The sequence below is a fragment of the Amblyraja radiata genome, chromosome 5 (assembly GCF_010909765.2).
Source record: "Amblyraja radiata isolate CabotCenter1 chromosome 5, sAmbRad1.1.pri, whole genome shotgun sequence".
Lineage (NCBI taxonomy): Eukaryota > Metazoa > Chordata > Chondrichthyes > Rajiformes > Rajidae > Amblyraja > Amblyraja radiata.
In genome coordinates, this window is record NC_045960.1 from 65,798,541 (window position 1) to 65,811,817 (window position 13,277).

Genomic DNA, 13,277 nt, shown 5'->3' on the forward strand with positions numbered 1-13,277 from the left:
AGATTACCACAATCTTGATTTTTTTTTTTGGTCTAAACTCGGCAGAGGTTTTGAATTAAGTCGTGAAAGTGGGACAGGCCCTTTAGCAACACTTTATCACAGGATGGTGAATGAGGATTTAGACAACTGATATATCACTTCATGAAATTTGACTATGTAATTGATTCACTGTGACCTTTAGTGGGCTGCGATTGCACCTGTCAGTCAGATTTAATTAATTTATTGGTCATTTATATGGTAGTGATGCAAATTGAGAATTTTCCATTTTCCCTAGCATTTGCTATAATCTGGAGGTTAGTCATATAGAGTCATAGAGTAGTACAGTGGAAACAGGCCCTTCAGCCCAGCTCGCCAACACCAGCCAACAATGTTCCAGCTACCCTAGTCCACTTGCCTGCGCTTGGTCCATAACCCGCCAAACCTGTCCTATACATGTACCTGTCCAACTGTTTCTTAAATGATGGGATAGTCCCAGCCTCAACGACCTTCTCTGGCAGCTTGTTCCAAACATCCACCACCCTCTGGGTGAAAAGGTTATCCCTCTGATTCCTATAAAATCTTTTCCCCTTCACCTTGAACCTATGTCCTCTGGTCCTCAACTCCCCCACTCTGGGTAAAAGACTCTGTGCATCCACAGATCTATTCCTCTCATGATTTTGTAAACCTCTATAACAGGGGTCGGCAATCTTGTTCTGCATACGGGCCAGGACGCATGTCTGTGAGCGGATGGTGGGCCACATCTATCACGTGTTCACATGGATCCCACCCCAGATGGCAGGCATCAAATCATGTGTTGACATAGATCCCGCCTCTTCGAGGACGCCACCGGGAGCACTGGCCCCTAGTTACAGGCACTCATGAACATGGCGTGCCTTGTGTCTGTCCTGAAGGCAATGGCTCAAATACTCAAGCTCGCTCATCCCCAGCCTATTGACAATCCCGATACCGAGAGTGATGCCCAGACACAGAAGGTGCATGGCCGTGCCAGCGGCTTTGCGCAGGATGCGATACAGACACAGCTCGGCGCTGCTCGACGCTTGGCGCTGCTTGGCGGCTCCGCCATTACACAAACCAGTGCAGGCCTCCTTGCGTCACCGCGGCCTCGGGCCCGGGAGGTACGGAAGTCTGCAAGCCGGATAACTACGGGGAAAAAAAACGCCTGCGTGCTGGATGATTTCGAGTTACGGGCCGCATTCGGCCCGAGGGCCGTAGGTTGCCGACCACTGCTCTATAAGATCTCCCCTCAACCTCCTACGCTCCATGGAATAGAGACCCAGCCTACTCAATCTCTCCCTATAGCTCACACCCTCACGTCCTGGCAACATCCTTGTAAATCTTTTCTGAACCCTTTCAAGCTTGATAATATATTTTCTATAATATGGTGCCCGGAAGTACCAAAAGCCTTTTTGACCGCCTTATCTACCCGTGACTCGACCTTCAAGGAACCATGCACTTGCACTCCTAGATCCTTCTGCTCTACAACACTACCCACAGGTCTACCATTTACTGTGTAGGTCCTGCCCTTGTTCGACGTCCGAAAATGCAACACCTCACACTTCTCCGTATTAAATTCCATCAACCATTCCTCCGCCCACCTGGCCAATCGATCCAGATCCTGCTGCAATAGTTCACAACCATCTTCACTATCTGCAACACCACTAACTTTTGTATCATCAGCAAACTTGCTAATCTTGCCCTGTATGTTCTCATAACTAAGTAATTTTTATAGTGGGTACACAAAAATGCTGGAGAAACTCAGCAGGTGCAGCAGCATCTATGGAGCGAAGGAAATAGGTAACGTTTCGGGCCAAAACCCTTCTTCAGACTGAATTTTTATAGTGGTCTGTTCTAAAAATATCAATCCCCAATTGCAATACCAATTGACCCTCCCCATCCTGTCCTGCCAGGAGCTATGATGGCAACATTGTTGCAAATGTTGGGTGCACTTGCTGTGAGATGCCATTGAGCTGAAAAGTTCAGAGTGTTCCTGTCTTGCAACTATGTATCAAAGTGTGTTGGAAGCTCTGTGGAATGATTTTAAAGTAAAAACCATTTAAAATTAGTATTTTAAAACATTTTTTATTAATAATGGCCAATTACAAGCATGTTTGTATCAGCTATTTTTACTTACATTTACTGCTGGTCATCAGAAACGAGAATCAATTTTCTCCTTTAGTAATTCAGTGGCATTACACCAACTCTTGCCACTTGGGGTGAGATCAGTTACCCTCGCACAGACCAAAGTTAAAACATTCCTTCCAGAATGTTCACTGTTGTTGAATTTGGATCAAATCTGTATGAAGCAGTCAATATTAAATAAAAGAGGAATCGATTTCTGAAGCAGGCAGGAAGTGATGAATGATACATTTGGGAAGAATTGGATACTGTAAAAAATGCTGAGTTTTCAACAGTTTCCAGTTGTTTCAGCTGCACACCTATTGGACCTGACTGAGCTTTCAACAAAGATGCAAACACAAAGAAGTGAGTCAAACTTTTTTTTAAATGTAATTCAAATTATTATTAATATTGTTGCATTGTTTTTATTTATATCTCAACAATTTATTTTGTCTGGTGAAAAGTGCATGTCTTAGAAACAGTTAGAAACAATACCAAAGGACACTAGTCAATTGGGCCTGTATTTGGAAATAAATAAATGATGAATTTAAAGCCGATGAACTGGTTGTTTTCCCTGATGTGGTGAATGCTAAATCGATTCACTGCGCGTGAAAGAAAACATTTCGTGATAATCTATTGCAACATTCAGTAAATGCATAATTTGTACTTACTATAACTGCATTAATTCTGTTGGCTAGTGATTAGCTAGGAACTACTTAAGATCTAGCAGCAAGTGAGTTGAACCAACATTGACAAGGATGCCCTCCTCACTTGTATCGACCTATTACCAACTAGGCTTTGTCCTGCCCCTCCTCTCTTCCAGCTTTCACTCCCCCACCCAACAATCAGTCTGAAGAAGGGTTGACGACCTAAAACATAATTTATTCATGCTCTCCAGAGATGCTGCCTGACCTGCTGAGTTACTCCAGCACTGTGCCAAGGTTTGAAGTGGGTTTACAGGATGATACCAGAGGTGAGAGTTTATGGGTGCACAGAGACTGGAAGAGCTGTGATTGTTATCCTTGGCAGATGCTCCAAATGAAGAGACTTTTATTTGATGAATAAAGAAAATGCTTTTATTGGCCGGAGGACAGAGATTGAAGAAGATGGGCAGAAGAAATAAGGAATTGAAATGTTTTTCGTTGCAGGAACTATTGTAATCTGGAAGGCATTTGCAGAATGGATGGTTGGATAGGAATTGTGTGCTGTGGGAAAAGAAGAATGATGGGAAAATTTCCCAGTAACCATATCCCAAAAATAAGTCAATTCTAAAAACAAAACTCTTACAAAAAAACAACACAGACACTTTAGTTTGAATCCCCTTCTGTGCACTATGATTCTATGATGATCATTTTGTAATGTCTTAAAAGCACGTTTCTAGTGTAATCTTGTAAACAAAACCTTACATGTAAATGTCTGCGGAAACAGAAAATCCAGGAGGAACTCAGTGGGTTGAGAAAAATCTGTGGTGAAAATATTGGCTGACATTTTGGGTTGGGAACTGGCATCAAGACTGAGAATGGGGAGGGGAAGATAGTTCGTCCAAAGAGGAGAGGGGGAGTGCTGAGACAGAAGCAAGAGGTGCTTGGTGGACCTTTCTTTCCGTTGACCGATGCTGCTCCACATGGTGAGTTCTTCCAGCAGATTGTTTCTTTGCTCCAGATTTCAATATCTGCAGTCTCCTGTGTCTCAATGTGGCTGCAGAATTCTGGTTAAGTAATTATCACAGCAAGTTGGGGTACTTTATCATGACCGTGGCAACATAACATCACCTTATATGCTTTGGCATCTTGGGTGAGGAGACAAGATTGAGATGTTTTCCTGAAAATTATAATCATTTGCAGACTTCACTTTTGGCTTATTGGTTATTTAATTGTAGTTCATTGTACATTATATCAGCAAAATATTCGATAATCATGATAACCATGTTGTAATTATTCCATTTAAATTTATTTTTATATGAGATTTTACATGTAAATAAATTGATCAAAGATGGCGTTTACAATCTATATTCAAAGTCAGTTTATGCAATTGAAGGCTTTATTGTGAATGACCAATTTAGATTGGAAGATTGAAGTTGAGAGATTTCAACTTCTTTCTAAAATAATAAATGGCATTGCAAAATTCTTGAAAATATTCTCGTACGACCATCATCTCCAAGTTTTCAATAAATTGATACGCGTGCTTTTCATGCATTTGTTGTGAGTATTATTAACACTTGATTTTACACAGTATTGGAATCAAATCTATTTTAATAACTAAACTAAATTCAGAATAAAATTCTGAGATTGCAAGCTTGGTTAAAAAAAACACTGATTTAAAAGAAAACCGTGAAATGCCAAATAACGTTTTCATTTTCTTACCTTGAAATAAAAAAGGACTTAACAATTTTTATGTACACTTTATGTTATGTTTTTCTCTTTCCCTTTATTATGTTTAATATCTTTCCCTTTATAATGTTTAATGAAAAATGGGAAGACCCCAGGACCAGATGGTTTTAGTAATGAATTTTATAAAAGATTTCAGGAGTCAATTGTACCAAGATTATTCAATTTATACATGCAGGCTTATACCGAAAATAAACTACCAGAAACCCTAGCAGAAGCGACAATAACGCTTATACCAAAAAAAGATAAAGATTTAGATGAACCGGGTTCTTATAGAGCTATTTCACTTCTAAATACGGATCAGAAAATTTTAGCAAAGATTCTAGCTAGAAGACTAAATAATTATATTAACAATTTAATAAATACGGATCAAACGGGATTTATACCCAAAAGACAATCATTTAATAATTTGAGAAGGCTTTTCAATATAATGTACTCTCACAATGAGGACAATGAAGATATTTCAGTTGTTACGCTGGATGCAGAGAAGGCATTTGATCAGGTAGAATGGCAGTATTTATACAAGGTACTCCAAAAATTTAATACGGGAGAGAATTTTATTAAACTACTTTACGATAGACCTACGGCAAGAATATTAACTAACAATATGCTATCTCCAAAATTTTACTTATCAAGGGGTAATAGGCAAGGTTGTGCCTTATGTGTGAATGTGTGTGAGTGATTGGTGGTGGTCGGAGGGGCCGTAGGCGCAGAATGGTAGCCACGCTTCCGTCAGTCTGCCCCAGGGCAGCTGTGGCTACAGAAGTAGCTTACCACCACCGAGTGTGACTGAGGAGTGAATGAATAATGCGATGTAAAGCGCCTTGAGTATTAGAAAGGCGCTATATAAAATCCCATCCATTATTATTATTATTATTATTATTATTATTATTATCACCATTGCTATATGATAGAACCGCTGGCCGAAAGGATTAGAAATCACCCGAATATTCACGGATATAACACTAAGGACTCAAAGAATAAAATTTCATTATACGCTGATGATATCCTTTTATATATTACTAATACTCAAACGAGTATACCCACCTTATTAACACTAATTGAGGAATTCGGCTCTTTTTCAGGATATAGAATAAAATGGAATAAAAGCGAAATTATGTCTTTAAAACCACAGGATTCGAGACACTTACTAAAATTCCCCTTCAAAATTGCAACAGAAAAATTCAAGTATCTGGGTATTCAAATTACGAGAAGACACAAATCATTATTTAGTGCCAATTTTATGCCACTATTAAATAAACTGAATGATATGATTAAACTTTGGAAAACGCTCCTGCTCTCATTGATAGGTAGAATTAACGCTATAAAAATGACTTTCTTACCACAATTAATATTTGTTTCAAGCGATCCCAATATATATTCCAAAATACTTTTTCAAAAAACTAGATTCTACTATCACTAATTTTATATGGGATTACAGAGCACACAGAATTCAACAAAAGCATTTGTGTAAACCTAAAGAAGTTGGGGGTTTATCATTACCTAACTTTATGTATTACTACTGGGCAGTGCATATTAAGAACATAATGTACTGGTTGGATAGTTCCACTCAGCAGTTGGAGTGGATAAGAATGGAGAAAGAGGAGTGCTATCCGCACGATATAGGAACGATCTTGCTCTCACCGATAAAATTTAATAGTATAATATATAAGAAGAACCCAATTATTCACAATACAATAAGAATTTGGAAACAAATAAAAGTATCCTTGAAATTAAATAATCTATCAGTACTAACCCCACTATTGAACAACCCCGCATTCAAACCATCTCTCATCGACAAAACATATCAACAATGGGATAGACTGGGGATTAGGAAAGTAGGGGATATGTATGAATTGGGCAAACTGTTATCATTTCAACATTTAAAATTAAAATTTAAACTGAAGGATAATCAATATTTTAAATATATACAGATATGTGACTTTATGAAGAAATATACACATAGATTTCAAACTATTGTTAGACCCTTTAGAAGAAGCAATGAATATTAAGGCTGATTCACAAAAACTAATATCATACTTTTATAATAATATATTAAATAGAGAATTACCCTCAACAGAAGCACTAAGAGAAGATTGGGAACATGAGCTAATGATAAAGATCTCGAAGGATAGATGGGAAAAGTATCTGATGAACACACATAATTGTTCTATTAATGCAAGACATAATTTAATTCAATTCAAATTATTACATAGACTATATTATTCAAAAAGGAGGTTGAATAAATTTTATCCAAACGTCTCTCCCAGATGCGATAAATGTTTGTTTCAAAACGCTAATATAACACATTCATTTGTAGGATGTACAAAGTTGAATACATTTTGGAGCGATATATTTGATATATTTACAAAGCTTTTCAAGTCCAGAATAGAACCTAAAACGGAATGGATTATATTTGGAATAATAGTAGAAGATATCAATTTAAATAAAGACCAAAACTTTTTTTTAATTATGGGTTAATAATTGGAAAGAAATTGATACTTAAATTTTGGAAAAATACAACCATACCAACTGTTAAAATGTGGATTAGGAATATGATGGACATAGCACGCCTTGAAGAAATGAGACTCCGACTAATAGATAAATATGACCAATTCTTAAGGAGTTGGTCTCCTTTCATCGACTTTTTGGAATCATGTGAGGCAGCGGTACCGTAAAGATTGCTGGTTTCAGTTCATGCCGTGGATAGATCTACATCTCCGAATAAAGATTTGAAAATTTCTCTTTAAAGGGGCCTTCTCTCCTATTTCTACTTTCCACTTTTTCTTTTTTTTATATACACACTTCACGATTTTCTATTCTCTACCATCTATTTTTCCTCTTTTTCCCCTTTCTATTGTTTTCTTTTTCTTGTCTTGCTTACTTCCTTCTCAAAACATAAAACTAGAGGTTGTACATAGAATGGATTACGGTATGACATAGTTGGCACCTAAAATTAGGTTCCACTGTACTGTTTTGTACTGTATTAACTTCTAATAAAATAAACAAAAAAAAACAAAAACAAAAAAAAAGAAATAAAAATGAAAGTTTATGGTATGTGCATGCAGCTAAGTGCTGTGGAGGATACTTTCATTGTATGCCCCGGATGTCTTGTTGTTAACAGGATTTGTTAAGGTCCCATCTGTTGCACTCTAAGGCATCCCATCCATGATGAATTTTGGTATTGGGCAATAAAATATTTGAGGTTGAATGCTAAATCAAGTTTTTCTTAACATCTTTCAATTGCTTTTCAAAAAGAAAAAAATGCTGCTGATGCTGGAACCATGAAGTAAAAAATAAATGTCAGAAATATTGATAATATCTGGTAGTATTTGTGGGGAGAGAAGAGCTGAGTTACCCTTGAGTCAGAAACAGACAAAAAGTCTGGCACAAAATGGAAAGGTTGGTTGTTGAAAACCTGTAATATCAACACAATTTAGCGCTCTCTTTCTATGCCTTGTGACCTGCATATTACCAGCATTAATTTTTATATTGGATTTCCAACAGCTGCTGTGTCTGCTTCTTGCAGATTCATCAATTGCTTTTTTTTCTCTCTCTCTCTCTGGTCCCATTAATCTCTTTTATTTACACAAACTTCATCAGCCATTTGCAATTAACACACCCTCAGCACTCGATCTCATCCTGCAATACTATGTCATTCTGTCTTTCTTGGTCTGCATCCTTTCACAAATATTCCCTCTTATGTTATCCCAATCACCATCTCTACAATTTATAACAATACTTGCTTTCTCAGTTATTCTAGTTCTGCTGAAAAATTATTAAATGTTAACTCTTATATTTTCTACACTGCTGTCTGATCTGATGACAGTTTACTAGCATTTCTCTTTTTTATTCATATCCTAAAATGTGGTGAAAATTAAACAAATGGACATTTATAAACAATGGAAACTTAACTTCAGTGACCTGAACATTTTATTAACTTTTCATTCAAAATCTAGTACATGCACATCGTGAATTTATTTTTAAACTGACACCCATTTGCATTTATATAATCATCTTTTTTTAAATAATATTTTTATTAGAAGCAAACACATATTATGGTAAAAACATTTCATGTATATCAGTCGTACATTATTAATATTATCAGTTGTGGATTGATTTTGCTTCTAGTTATTTTTATAGATAGGGAGTAAGAGAGAAAGAAAAAATAAACAAATGGCATGATAAAAAAGAATGGAATAATTTACTAATAATACATCATTGGAGTTAGGTTCGTAAATTATAAAGAATAACTTTTCATCTAATCCTGAGTTCAATCTTCAGTTAGGTTCCCGTGCTGAACCGATCTACCCCTTCAAATAGTCAATGAATGGAGACTATATTCTAACAAAAAGTTCTTGTTTGTCCATTAAGACAAGTCTGATTCTTTCCAAGTGTAGGGTCTCTGACATTTCCATAATCCACATTTTAATTGTGGGGGTTATATAATCATCTTTAATGTGGGAAAACACCCTAAGGTCCTTGGCAGGAACCCTTAAATAAAACTACACCGAGCTGTAAAGATAAATTTGAAATAGGTTTTTTAAGGAGCATCTTGAAGGATAAAAGAAAGATGGTGAGGTGGAGAGTTTTGAGAATGAAGGCCGAGATCACTCAAGTCAAGGCTGTCAGTGGTTGGTTTCAGGAAATGGTGGATGCACAAAGGACCAGAGTACAGGTTTTTGTTAAGTTCAAAGGAACCCATTGAGAAAAAGATTGTTAAGATGAAGATCTTAAACAAGGGTTAATTCACAGTTTGTATAGCAGATTCATTAAACAAGTTCAACAGAGTGACAAAAACTCTGGTCGTTTGCTTCCAGGGATCAAACTGTTTTAATCTTAATTGTGCATAATGATGTTATGGAATTTATCTCCCTTGCCGAACTGAGTTAAACAGTTGTGGATGGTTCACTTCTCCACATGTGGTGGATGCAAGATGAATACCTCAATGCGTGAGATCGTAGGAGAGTGTGCATCCTTGCAGATGCATAATATTTTAATGAAGCAACCAATATCCAGGTGCTTTCACTGCAGATTTCTTAACCCCATAGTGTGTATTTACTCACTCACACACTCCTTCACATTCACCATTGGGATTGGGGCCTGTGTACGTTCATGGTGTATGGGATGTGGAGGATGATGACAAAAAGGAAATTGCAAGGAAGAGGAGGCATGAAAAGATGATGCTGGTGGTGACAACATTGATACGAGAAAAAAGATGATCAAAGATAAAACCATACAGGAATCCCAGGCTTTCTGTCTGACATAATTCCTTGATTTCACCCCTGTCTCAGTTAGGGTTGGGTAACGTTGTGATTGCTGTGCCTGATTTAATGGGCTAGTTGTGTGCGGATGAGGACATGCAAACCTTCTAGCTAAGACAGAGGACGAAGCCACCCTCCACAGCTTTGCAAGTTCAAGTTCAAGTGAGTTTATTGTCATGTGTCCCTGTATAGGACAATGAAATTCTTGCTTTGCTTAAGCACACAGAAAATAGTAGGCATTTACTACAAAACAGATAAATGTGTCCATATACCATGATATAAATATATACCCACATGAATAAATAAACTGATAAAGTGCAAATAGCAGAAAGTGGTTATTAATAATCAGAGTTTTGTCCGAGCCAGGTTTAATAGCCTGATGACTGTGGGGAAGTAGCTATTCCTGAACCTGGTTGTTGCAGTCTTCAGGCTCCTGTACCTTCTACCTGAAGGTAGCAGGGAGATGAATGTGTGGCCAGGATGGTGTGGGTCTTTGATGATACTGCCAGCCTTTTTGAGGCAGCGACTGCGATAAATCCCCTCGATGAAAGGAAGGTCAGAGCCGATGATGGACTGGGCAGTGTTTACTACTTTTTGTAGTCTTTTCCTCTCCAGGGCGCTCAAATTGCCGAACCAAGCCACGATGCAACCGGTCAGCATGCTCTCTACTGTGCACCTGTAGAAGTTAGAGAGAGTCTTCCTTGACAAACCGACTCTCCGTAATCTTCTCAGGAAGTAGAGGCGCTGATGAGCTGATTGCAGTATACATTCTTAGATTTTGGAAAGTGTCATTGCTGGTTTTAACGTGATCCAGATAACACTTGTGTTTCAATGGTTGTTTTATGTCACGTATGCACTGCACAGTGAAATTCATGCACCCGTCACCATATTTTGACATCATTTATAAAATAAAAAGTCCAACGTCCGGTTCACGTGCTGGATGTACTGGAGCGCCCTCGGTCCAGGTAGGCTGCTGCACTGCCCCTCTATCTCCCTCGACTAGCTCGGCTCATGAATCAACATCTCCAAACCTCCTCTGTGTTCTGAGGGGCACCTCTTGCAGCCGATCTTGAAAGAGCTGGAGGTCGCTGTCCTACCGGCACACTCCTTGAGTCTGTCTTCGCCAACGGCTCCCTCCTCCTCGGCTCTTCAGTCTTTGGGGCTAAGCTCGCGGCATCTGGGCTTCCCCTGCGGGCAGTGGCCCGCCGGGTCCTTCTTCCCAGTGGCGAACCACGCCTGTCGCCGTACATGGCCACGGGTGGTCCGCCGGGGTTTGTCTTTGTTCCAGGATCCCAGGAGCTTTCGGGCGTGACGCATCCAGGAGCTTTTTGTTTGGAATTTGGAGTTTGGAGTATTTGAAGTTTAGGCTTATTATTGTCACATGTACTGAGGTACAGTGCAAAGCCTTGTTTTGTAGGCTATCCAAACAGATCAGATATACCACGCTTAGATCCAATAAAGTCAAATTCAAGTGAAAAAGATAAAACAAAGAGGAGGATAAAGAGTTTAGAATAGTTCTCAGCCTTGTAGCGTGTTGTGCTGCATCAGTTCCATAGACCAAGTCCGATGACTACAATGGGGTTGAGGTGAAATGGACAGTACCCTTATGGAAGGACCATTCAGAACCCTGGTAACAGAAGGGAAGAAGCTGTTCCTACAAGTGCTCTTTATTTTGCCACTTTAATACAATAACATAGCTAGAACTGGATAATATATAGTAATGGGTTCTGGCAGCTCTGGTACACACATTGAAGAACTCCAAATGTGTTGGAGCAACAGGAAGCTGTTGTAACATGGAAGTGATTCTTGCCTCAGAATCAATCAGCTCTTCACAACAGAAATGTGACCATTGCATCAGGGACTGTTTTACACAACCATCAACTTTTAATGCTATTTGTGATTTAAGACTTTCTTGCATGGATTGGGGGAGCAGAGACGTATTGAGACAGAAATATGGAGAAACTCAAATATTTAACATAATGATTGCGTTCTGGCATCTGGTGTGTCATAATATTATTACTCGGTTTAAGTTACATTTTTGAAAATGGAACTTGGGCTACAAAGTGTGGTATCCAGTTGATTTACTCGGCACCATTATTGGCTGGAGTTGAAGTTTGGATTTCATGTTCTGATCTCCCATTAGTTCAAAAAAACTCCATTGTTGTTGCTGAAAATCTGCTGAAGATTTTCTGCCTGTGTTGGACCTGAGCAAATTATTGCACTCTATCTGTAATGATTTGAAGAATGGTCTCGGCCCGAAACATCACCCATTCCTTCTATCCAGAGAGGCTGCCTGTCCCACTGAGTTACTCCAGCATTTTGTGTCTATGTTCGGTGTAAACCAGCATCTGCAGTTCCTTCCTACACAACTCTGTTTCTCCCTGATTGCCCAACCCTAAAGAAGAACACAATGTTCAAGTCGACAAATGAAACTTGGGTCAGAACAGCTTTGAACACACGCAATTTGCCGGTCACACACAACAGAGACTTTTCCATTTGCAAATTGTATGGATATGGTAATTATAGAATTTTCTATAACGGCATTGCAATTTTATTATTTTAAGTGCTCCAGCAGTGTTTAACTGAGAACAAAATGATCAAAATAACTTTATTATATTTAGATTTCTAAACCACAATATTTTTCTCTATGTAACTGGAAGCTCATTTATATTTAGGAGAATGGATTAATAATTAGGGGAACATTGTTTCAAAATAAAAATAGCAATAATCCAAAGCTCCTGAGTCTGGATATTGCCAAATGAACAAATTATTTGAATCCATTCCATCAAGACAAACATATGTAGAGTATTTTGCTGCATTAATAAGAATATGAAATAGTGCAGAAATCAATGTTAGAGGTTTTGTTACAAATAATGTTGATTAGATATATTTCCAGTAAAGATGTGTATGTATATTTTGGTCATCCTTTTCCATGCAAATGCTGTTCTTTACAAGTGTGTTGCACAAGATTTGATTTTGTTTAGGAAACATATTTCCTGTTGAAAAAGCTCTTGGCTTTGCCACTTATTATTTTTTATTTTGGCTGCTCCACTCGCCACATCCTGGTTGAGGAAAAATAATTTACTTGTGCAGATAACAGACCATGTGTGAAGTGGATGATGTTTTCAGTTTACCTTCCTGCAATAAGGCATTCATCCCTGGAGAGCACCCAATCTACTCACCATGCAAATATCTCATTACCAACCATCAGTCAAGACACACCAACAGCAATTGGGTTGTAAATTGCAACAACTTCAATGCTATGAGTGCCACTGAATCTCCCCGAGTCAAAAGCAGATGTTAATAATCTTGCCTTTGGAGTCAGAAAGTTGTAGGTTCAATGCCTACTGCAGAACTTGAGCAAATTATCTTCACAACTCGCAACCTATCTTCACTTGCACTGAAATGATGTGTTTTCAATGAGACATCAACTGGGGTCTCCTGCACTCTGAAAGATCACGTGGTATTATTTTGAATTGGTTTCACCCAGACTGGTGGACAACTTTATCCT

General features: G+C 38.3%; 1 protein-coding gene across 4 annotated transcripts in view; it reads left to right on the forward strand.

Moving 5' to 3' along the window:
- Positions 1-13,277, forward strand: part of asxl2 (ASXL transcriptional regulator 2) — a 174,130-nt gene that overhangs the window by 32,599 nt on the left and 128,254 nt on the right. The window lies entirely within an intron of this gene.